Source organism: Herpailurus yagouaroundi, unplaced genomic scaffold (genome assembly GCF_014898765.1).
Source record: "Herpailurus yagouaroundi ecotype Mexico unplaced genomic scaffold, PumYag 29, whole genome shotgun sequence".
In the NCBI taxonomy this organism is placed as follows: Eukaryota; Metazoa; Chordata; class Mammalia; order Carnivora; family Felidae; genus Herpailurus; species Herpailurus yagouaroundi.
This window is the reverse complement of record NW_024412377.1, coordinates 84,305,480-84,316,447: the sequence shown is the minus strand read 5'-3', so window position 1 is coordinate 84,316,447 and position 10,968 is coordinate 84,305,480. Positions and strand designations below refer to the sequence as shown.

General features: G+C 39.8%; 1 pseudogene; it reads left to right on the top strand.

The window, feature by feature from the left end:
- The first annotated feature begins 804 nt into the window (after positions 1-804).
- Positions 805-10,753, top strand: LOC121041907 (60S ribosomal protein L13-like; annotated as a pseudogene).
- The last annotated feature ends 215 nt before the right edge of the window (positions 10,754-10,968 follow it).

Sequence of the window (10,968 nt, the reverse complement as noted above, 5' to 3'; positions counted from 1 at the left end):
GGGAAGGATTTTGTCTTGACCACGTAAGCAATGACCCTAGCAGAGAGTAAACGCTCAGTAAGTTACAGGAAAGAAGGATGGAAGGAGAATAGGGAGAAAAGAGGGAGAAGGGAAAAAGGGAAGAAAGGAAGATTCAAGTTCTAATACACAGTAAAGTGAACTTGGACAAATTGCTAACTTTTCAAAACCTGTTTCCTTGTATATAAATGAGAATAACACCCACCTCCAATATTGTATATAGTCAGGGCTTTATGGCTTACCACAGGTTTTCACCTACATTATCTATTAAATCATCATATTATTTCTATTGTTATTCCTATCATCACTGGATATGCCTATAAAATAATGCAAAACAATTTTTCCTCAAAACTCCCAATCACTCCTCTGATAATTCTCCCAGTCCTACCCATGCTTTAAAGCCCTATGTCCTCCCTCCTGCCAGAGGAGCTCCTTAAAAATCCTATTTTCTAGAAGTCCCTCAGGCTTCTTCCAGACCCAGACAAAATATATCAATTTAATATGCCCAATCTTTAGTCATCTGCTTCACACTTGATACTCTGATACATACATACCAAGGTGACTGAAACTATATTAGTTACTGGCATCCATTGCCACACGTCCTGAATTACAAGCTCTGAAAGAATAAAACTACATTTCCCAGGCTCCCTTGCAGCTGGAGTTCCAGGTACACTCTGGATTCGGCCAAAAATGATGTACTTGTGACAAATCTGAAACACAGGAGAGGCTATTATTCTGTGACAGTTGCACTTGACAGGCAAGCTCTGACAGTCATGCATGCGGGCAATGGCCAGGGTCCACGTCCTCCTCACTGGCTATCAGTGTCTTGGGTGAGAGGCCAACCAGAGCAAAAGCAGCAGGTAGCCTGGGTGACACCCCTTTCCCAATAACTGCAGCAGCAGTGGGGCAACCAGAAACCAGACAGCAAGGGCAGCTCCTTAATTCCATTGTTCCAGGCCTTCCCAATGGTTTTATGAATTCATAATCCCCTGTATTAAATTCCCTTCTGCTTAAAACACCCAGAGCAGTGTCTCTTTTCTGCACTGAAGTCTGATTGATAGAGCAGTTTAATGATTAACACAAGTTACACTCACTGAGCCCATCCTCCCTACTCCCAAATCCCTGTGCTCATAACTAATTACACATTGTTCCTGCTGTGTTTTAATTCTTTATTTACATGTTTATATTTATGTCTTTTACCCTATTGTATTTCTTTATTTGCATGTACAATTTGGCCACCCTTGTTACCAAATTGGGACCTTTGGGAGTAAGGTTCCAGTGTCCCAGTCATTTTTCTAGTGCCAAGGGCAACTCAATAAACTCTATGAACCTCTTTCGGATAATATGCTTGCACTCCTCTGCCTACGGGAAGGGTTGATACATGACGAACATGCATGGTCGCATTTATGCTCTAAGAAAAAGAAAGGGGGCCTTTTTAAAAATCTACATACACATACTGTCTCTATATTTATCTATTTATCTACCTGTTTATCTTCATCCATTCCGTGTGTGCAGGCAAAATGACAGGAGTACTAATGTAATTATCCACATTACTCAGTTCTCAAAAAACTCTTAAGGAAAAAGACAAAGAGCAAAGTAGGAGACGATATTTGCAGTTGATTGTATTTGCAAGGAACTAAACTCTAATCTAGAAAGAAACCATAGAATAATAATTTTAAAAAACCCTATTAAAAAAGTGAGTAATAGTTCACAGAAAAGGAAATACAAATGACTCAGGAACATATGAAACGATGCTCAAATCACTCCCACATAGAAAAAATGCAAATTAAAACTACATCAAGATACCATATTTCACTATCAGGTTGGTAAAAATCCAAAAATTTGACAACCCTTAGGGTTGGCAAGATATACAGAAATGGGAGCAGTGATTCATTGCTGGTGGGAGTGTAAATAGGTATAATCATTCTGGAAGGCAATTTGGCAATATTTATTGAAATTACAAATGCATGTACTCTTTGACTCAGCAGTTCCAATTCTAGGAGTTTATGCTACAGATATATTCACACATGGGCAAAATCATGAATGTGCACGGTTATTTACTGCAGCAGTTCCTATAATAGCAGAAGATTGGAACAATCTAAAAGTTTGTCAATAGAGAGCTGTTTAAATAAATCATGGCACATCCAAATAATGGGATACTGTTCAGCCATAATAAAATTTTTTTTTCCCAAGAACAGAGATGCTCCATAGTACTAATATGTAAAGACATGTAAGACATACTGAGTGAGGGGAAAAATACCAAAGTGTGCACAGTATGCTACATTTTTTTAAGTAGGGAAAGGAATAGGTGTTGACATTCGCTTATAGAAACATTTTTTAAAATTCTGAAAGTCTACACAAGAAGCTAATAACGGAAGTTATTTATCTTGGTGTAAAGGTGGAAACCACCAGATGGGGGACTGAGGAGAGGAAAACCTTAGGCTCACATTCACTATTGTAAAATTCTTAAACTATGCAAATCTATTACTTGTTTTAAATATCAAGTAAATATTAAAATACAACCACTATTAAGCAACAGGAGAGTATTCCAGGGCTATTTGTCTGATTTGGTCAATTCCTGGCATCTGAAGGCACAACCCTTTAACTTCACTAGAAGTTTGTAGGTCAGGAAAGACAGTCGGTGAAGTTTTAAAAGTATTTACCTATATTTCACTATTATATATATATATATATATATATATATATATATATATATAGGAGATACATTGACATCACAGTGGTTAGAGTAGGGAAAAACACTAGAAAATATTTTCCTACCTACAAGCATTCCCATGTTAATTTTATATTTGTTTAGAGTTAATAAGCTGCTTTTTCAAAATGCAAACATGGGGTACATTTCCTGCAAGTATCTTGAAGCTCAGCATACATTATTTCATCTGATAGTCTTGAAGCTCAGCATGCATTATTTCATCTGATAGTCTGTTCAAGAATAATCTGTATCTGCTGAAGGATGGGTGTTTCCAACTGGGGGAAAGAGAAGGGTTGGGGAGAATATCCAAACCTGTAGAAAGGGAAGGACTGTATGAAAGTAGCAATGGACAGACAGCCCAGCAGCCAGAGGAGAACGGACAGGGCGGGACTTTCAGAGAGAATGGGTAAAGAAAAGGAGGTGAGAGGATAACTAATCAGAAGCCTGCTTCACATCTGCCCGGAAACTTATTGGTGGCAACCACCTGATTTCCACAGATAATGACCTCTCTTGCGGTCTCTCACACACAGATCCTACTTTGCCAATGCTTGAGATTATTGAGGAACAATTGCTTCTTGATCCCACAGAGACTTAGTGTCCATTCAGTCTCATGGGTTTCTCTTTCTCCGTTCATCTTCCTTTCCTCTCCATTTCCCTTCTCCTTTCCCTTCCTTTCTTTCCATATAAAAATCTGTGCATACTTGATGTATGCACCTTGATGAATTTGAAGATAAGTATACACCTGTTAAGCCATTATCACAATCTATGCCATAACCTTATCCATCACTTCCAGAAGTTTCCTCCTTACCCTCTTTAATGTGCGTATGTGTGTGAGTGTGTGTGTGCAATAAGAACAATTAACATAGGATCTACTCTCTTAGCAAATTTTACACATATAGAACAGTACCGTTAACTCTATGAACTATGTGGTACAGTAGATCTCTAGGACTTATTCACCTCATAACTAAACTTTGTCTTTTTTGACCAACACCTCAACATTTCTTCCTCCCCCAGCCTCTGCCAACCACCAAACTACTCTTTGCTTCTGAGTTTGGCTATTTTTTTTTAACGTTTTATTTATTTAGTTAGTTAGTTATTTTTGAGAGACAGAGAGAGATAGACCCTGAGCGGGGGAGGGGCACAGAGAGAGGGAGACACAGAATCCGAAGCAGGCTCCAGGCTCTGAGCTGTTAGCACAGAGCCTGACACGCGGCTTGAACCCGTGAACCAGGAGATCATGACCTGAGCCGAAGTTGGACGCCCAACCAACTGAGCCACCCAGGTGCCACTGGCTATTTTTTAAATTCCTCACTTATCTAAGTGGGTTCATAGTCTTCTAATATATACCGCATTTTGTAAGAAGACCCAGTGCTTAAGAATCGTTTTGTGAATTCTCTCTCTCTCTCTCTCTCTCTCTCATTCTCTCTCCGTTTGCCCCTCTCTCCCTCTCGTTCTCAAATAAAAAAAATAAGAATTGTTTTGTGTGTGTGTATTTTTTAACTCTAAAGTGAAATAGAGAGCTATTTAAAGAGTAGAGAATTAGGTAAGATTGTATGAAAATATGTATTTTGGATTAGGTTTGTTATCACATAAGATGTACATATATCATTTCTGAACCAGCTGCTTCACTTGAAAGCCCAGTTTCCAACTGTTCAATACGCTCACTATTAGAAATTGCTTACATTGTGACATCTGCTAAATAAAACCAATGATAGTAAATAAAATGAGTAAAATCAACTGTACTGCTATCATCTTTTGAATAATACATCTTTCCATTATATTATGAAAAGGCCATGGTGCCTATGTTATCCAAACCCACAGTCATGAGGGATTAGACTTTTATTTAAATGCTTTAGGAATAACCTGTCAGTTGGGGCACCTGGGTGGCTCAGTCAGTTGAGTGTCCGACTTGAGCTCAGGTCATGATCTCATGGTTTGTGAGTTCGGGCCCCACGTCAGGCTCTGCGCTGACAGCTCGAAGCCTGCAGCCTGCTTCGAATTCTGTGTCTCCCTCTCTGTCTCTGCCCCTCCCCTGCTCATACTCTGCCTCTCTCTGTCTCTCAAAAATAAATAAATGTTAAAAAAAAAAAACTTATTTTAAAGAATAACTTGTCAGCTCTGGTGAACAGCACAGATTCCTTTATATCACTCCAGCAGGTAGGTATTTTGCCTGGTTAAGTAAAGAATATATGGTGCTGGCAGGGTTGAGGTTGCCAAAGTTCTCCATGTCTGTTTCAGCACAAATTTTGCCATAACTTTAAAGTGTTTCTTGTTATAGAAACTCTGTAGTGCACGTCCTGTGCACATAGAAATACTTTTCCTACTGTTAAGGTGATATGATGCAGTCATGTTGGAAATGTGTTTATGTTCATTCATGTCAGATTCCCATAACAGTCTTGTTCTACAAATATACAGGTGCAGGGTGGCTGGTTGGCTGCCTGGCTGAGAAAGAGAAGGTGTGTGACAGATGGCCCTGACACATAGCATCCTAACATGTTAGAGAAGGAAGGGACGTAGAGATTATAGGGACCTAGCCCAATTTTTGCCAATGAGGAAATTCAGTTAATAATATTATTTACAAATGCTATTTATATTCTAAACACTTTCTTTAATCAAATGACCCAGCAAAGCAGAGCCTGTTAAAAAATATATTACTGGGGCGCCTGGGTGGCGCAGTCGGTTAAGCGTCCGACTTCAGCCAGGTCACCATCTCGCGGTCCGTGAGTTCGAGCCCCGCGTCAGGCTCTGGGCTGATGGCTCAGAGCCTGGAGCCTGTTTCCGATTCTGTGTCTCCCTCTCTCTCTGCCCCTCCCCCGTTCATGCTCTGTCTCTCTCTGTCCCAAAAATAAATAAACGTTGAAAAAAAAATTAAAAATATATATATATATATATATATTACTACTACTACTAATTATTATTCTTATTGTAGAATTATAGAATTATAGAATGGTTGCTATAGGGAAGAAACAAAGAAAAGAAATGGGTATTCTGGGGATTCCCAGGTGGCTCAGTTGGTTAAGCATCCAACTCTAGAATTCAGCTCGAGTCATGATCTCACGGGTTGGTGAGTTCAAGCCTCACATCAGGCTTTGCATTAACAGTGTGGAGCCTGCTTGGGATTCTCTCTCTCTCCCTCTCTCTGCCCCTCCCACTGTCTCTCTCTCGTTCTCTCTCTCTCTCTCTCTCTCAAATTAAATAAATAAATAAACTTAAAAAAAAAGAAATGGGTATTCTGTAAGGGAAGAATAAGCATTTTGACAACTGGGAGATATCCATCACTTTGTGAATTTGGGAGTGGGCAGGCTTCACTCCCAGGAACAGAAACAACCATGGGACAACCTTTGCATTGTTTTGTGGCGGCAGGCAATGAACAGTCAAGGCAGCCTTGCAGCTGAGGTTATTTGGTCCCACTTGGGCGAGGATTTTCACTCAGGGATATGGACATTAATCCCCTCTGTGGACCCACCCACAGTGTTTGTTCCACACCCTTCAGCCTTCAGCCAGGCTGCCTTGTCTTTACCACATTCCAGGCAGGATGGTCATGATGAAGGATGGCTTCACTGCTGCTTCTTGAATAGAAGCGTGTGAATGAGAATCCCCAACTTAGGCTCTCAAGGCAATAACTACCTTCCTAGCAAGATTCTTTAAAAAATAAGATTTTTTAGAAAGAATGTCTTCTAGCATATAATGTTGCCAAATAATTAACATGTATGAAAACCAGCATATCAATGAGGGGTTTTAATAGATCTGAATATATTGTTTGGCACTCCAAACCTGAATACTGAAATAATAATCTTTATTTCATGACATCTAATGAATTTCCTTTTTACTTGACATACTATGACAACATAGTAACTTTATAACTACTTTTTATCTTTTGGGGCTCATATATGGTAAAGAACAAATCACTCAGCCTACATCACAACGGATTGTAAGCAACAAAGTGATCCTATTTTCCAGGCTGGACACTGCCTCTGACTTGCCAAATGATATTGGGCAAATATCTCATTTCTCTGAACCTTAAATTTCTAAAGTATAAAATGAGAGGTTAGGCTACGTTATCTCTAATGCCTTCTGTAGTTTAAAGACTCTGATGCACTTTGGAGCCAATTCTATAAACACTTTATAAAATTATCGCTGTGATTACTATTTTCATTATTTCAAGTTGAAATCTGAATCCTAGTTGTAGGGATCATACTCAAACATTTCAATTTGGCAGTGTTCAGCTAGCCTTTAGCGGTTTATCTGGATGGGCACACATGATGGTTAAGATGTCTAAGGAAGTACACAAAGAATTCTGTGGTTGACTTTGATAAGACAAAATGCTTTCTGCAGGGTGCTATTCGGATGAACACACCAGGACACTCAGCCAAACTCATCTGAACTATCCAAACCCCTTGATTCTGCAAACTGGGTTGCAGATCTTTCGAGAACAGGCTTTCTTACAAGATTGCTGGCACTTTCTCTTCCAATCCCAGCCAGAAAAACAGTAAGAACAGCCTTTCTCATATCATTTTGGCATTTCTGGTCTTGGCCCAGGCTGGAAAATTGAAGTGTAAAAGCACTTAACTGAACATTTCAGAAGGTAAAGAAATGTTCAATTCAAGTTTAGCTCTCAAATGGACAAGTGGTTCTTCTTTTATTCACCTCATCAGAACCCTAGATGGCAAAGAAATACCATGATTTTCTCTCTGCTTTTAAAGGTATCTACTCTAAGTTCCATGTTAGAAGCAAATAAAGCCCTTTTATGTGCCTCTGTAAAGGGCTATTGCTTATGTGTTAGAATGTTGATTGGTACTCTCAATTCAATTATGTCTATATCAAGCTTTGAGTGAATAAATTTTTGAAGAGTTTTCATTAGAAAAAAGTGACTAATGTTTTCAAATAAAGTATATACAACTTACTAAAGTTGCCTTAAGGAGGAATATACATATACAACTTATGAATAATATACACTTGCTTTGAAGTATTCCTTGTCACTGCCATATTAGCAGAGCCCTTGGTCAGATTGGTGCCATTTCTGCCTTGATTCTAATTTTTGTTTTCCTCTATTCTCATTCTGTTCTCTTCCACACACATGAGCAACCCTCACAAGCTCAACTCCAGTAATGGCCCACACCATGCAGTGACAGGCTAGGAATTTCATTTTGCAGAGATCATATGCTAATTTTGGTCATTTTTGTCTCCAATACTAAAATTCCTCCAATCACTACCTTCAGCCTATATCCATGAGCTGATCCTACATCTGATTATTACTTTTGCTATTTATTAATTTTTAAGTTAATATGACTCTGCTATGTCAACTAGAAAACACTTGCTTCAAAATTTCTAAGACAGGAGGAAAGTCCCTGACTTTGGGATAGGCAATAATTTCTCCAGTGAACACAAAAATCAATAATCGTAAAAGAAAAAAGTTAATAAACTAGATTTCATCAAAATACAAAATCTTCAGGGGTGCCTGGGTGGCTCAGTCGGTTAAGCGGCCGACTTCGGCTCAGGTCATGATCTCGCTGTCTGTGAGTTCGAGCCCCGCGTCGGGCTCTGTGCTGACAGCTCAGAGCCTGGAGCCTACTTCAGATTCTGTGTCTCCCTCTCTCTGACCCTCCCCTGTTCATGCTCTGTCTCTCTCTGTCTCAAAAATAAATAAATGTTGGGGCACCTGGGTGGCGCAGTCGGTTAAGCATCCGACTTCAGCCAGGTCACCATCTCGCGGTCGGTGAGTTCGAGCCCCGCGTCAGGCTCTGGGCTGATGGCTCAGAGCCTGGAGCCTGTTTCCGATTCTGTGTCTCCCTCTCTCTCTGCCCCTCCCCTGTTCATGCTCTGTCTCTCTCTGTCCCAAAAATAAATAAACGTTGAAAAAAAAATTTTTTTTAATAAATAAATAAATAAAAGTTAAAAAAAAAATTTTTTTTTAATACAAAATCTTCAAAAGACACTATTGAGAAAATGAGAAGGCAAGCCACAAGACTGGGAGAAAAAACATTTACAAAACAAATATCTGACAAAGTACTTGTATCCAGAGCATGCAAATAATTCTTACAGCTAATAATAAGACAGATAACCCAATTAAAGACAGACAAAAAATTTGGATAGACGCTTCACAAAATGATACATATGAGTGGCCAAAAAGCATGTGAAAATGTCTTCCACATCTTTAGTCATCAGGGAAATGCAAATTAAAACCACAGTGAAAAACTACTACATTCCCACCAGAATGGCTAAAATTTAAAAAACCAACAATACCAAGTGCTGGTGCAATGTGGAGGAACTGGAACTCTTATATATTGCTGATGGGAATGCAAAGTGGTATCTCTTTGGAAAATAGTCTGACAGTTTCTTACAAGGTTAAACATGTACCTACAACTCAGCAATGGCACTCTTAGGTAGTTAGCCGGGAGGGATGAAAGCATATGCCTGTGCAAACAATTGTACTTGATTGTTCACGGCTGCTTTACTAATGATGTCCAAAAAAACAGGAAGAAAAAATTCAAATGTCCTTCAATAAATAAGTGTATGAACCAATTGTGGTATATTTGTACAACGAAACACTACCCAGCAATAAAATAAATAAATAGAAAGGAATAAACTATTGATGTATAGATTTCATGAATGAAATCTCGAAAACACCTTGCTGATTAAGAGAAGCTAGAACAAAGATAACAAACAAAGAGACAAACAAACAAAACTAGATAATGTAAAATTTCATTCATATGAAATTTCAGAGGAGAGAAATCTCACCTATAGGAATAGAAAAAAAAAAAAATCAGACTTTCCTAAAGCAGGAACGGTGGGGAAGGGGGATAGGGAGGAGGCAAGAAGAGGGGGAGACAGGACTGTGAAGCAGGGAGCCTAACTGACTTTTGGAAACTTGGGGAGTGATGGAAAAGCTCTATATCTTGATTTTGGTCATGGCTTATAGGTGTACATATTTGTCAAAACTCAACAAACTCTACACATAAAATGCATGCATTTATACCATGTCAATTATGCTTCAGTAAAGTTGATTTAAAAGAGCACTGTGAACAAACCCAAAAGCCTAACCACAACTAAGTTTCAAAAGGTTTTATGGATCTCCCCACTTCCCACAGGAATAGAAAAACTTCCAATATGTTTGGTACAGAAAATATTTTCTTCCTGTTACTTAAAAGGCCTTTACCACATGATTGTTTCCTATTAGATATCTCTCTCAGATACTGCATGAGTTAAAGTTTAAAACTATATACTCTTCCTGGCTTCAGTTATGTGTGAATTACATATGTTATGAGGTATAGTTACTTAAACAACCTAATAGCTTTGATCCTTAATTTCCTCATCCGTAAAATGGGAACAGATCATCTCAGAACACTTTGTGGCACCAGTTCTTTCCTGCTGGCTGTTCGCCCTTGGAGGAGGCCCATAGGCAGCAGCCACAGCACCCAGCCGGAATGGCACTATCCCACTTCCATGAGGAGTGGCAGTGATGTATGGCCACATGGTTCAACCAGGAGGCACAGAAGATCTGCAGACTCAAGGCCTGGCAAGCCAAGGCATACCACACCACCATCTGAACCTTCTAGCCCATTAATAGTTGCCCCACAATGGGGTATCACACCAAAGTGCGAGCTGGCAGGGGCTTCAGCCTGGAAGAGCTATGAGTGGCTGCCATTCACAAGAAGGTGGCACCGACCATTGGGATATCAGCAGTGGATCCAAGAAGGTGGAACAAGCCCATGCAGTCCCTGCAAGCCAATGGGCAGTGGCCCATCCTCTCTCCCAGAAAACCACTGGCCTCCAAGAAGGCAGACAGCTCAGCTGAGCTCAAATTGGCGACCTAGCTGACAGGACCAGTCATGCCCATTCAGAATGTCTAATAAGAAGGAGAAAGCCAGAGTCATAGAGAGGAGGAGAACTGCAAGGTGTTTGCCAGCCTTCGCAATGCCCACGCCAATCGCCAGCCCTTTAGCATCTGGGCAAAAGGGGCCAAGAAAATTGCAGAACAGGATGTTCACAAGTACAGTTTGTGATAAAAAGAAAAAAAAAGTGGTAATAATAATATTTAACTTGTATGATCAATATCTATCCTTTGAACACTATGCCAAGCACAAAGAAGTTTATTAACGAATTTAATAATTGTCATGATTGGGGCGTCTGGGTGGCTCAGTCAGTTAAGAGTCTGACTTCGGCTCAGGTCATGATCTCACAGCTTGTGGGTTCGAGCCCCACGTCAGGCTCTGTGCTGACAGCTCAGAGCCTGGAGCCTG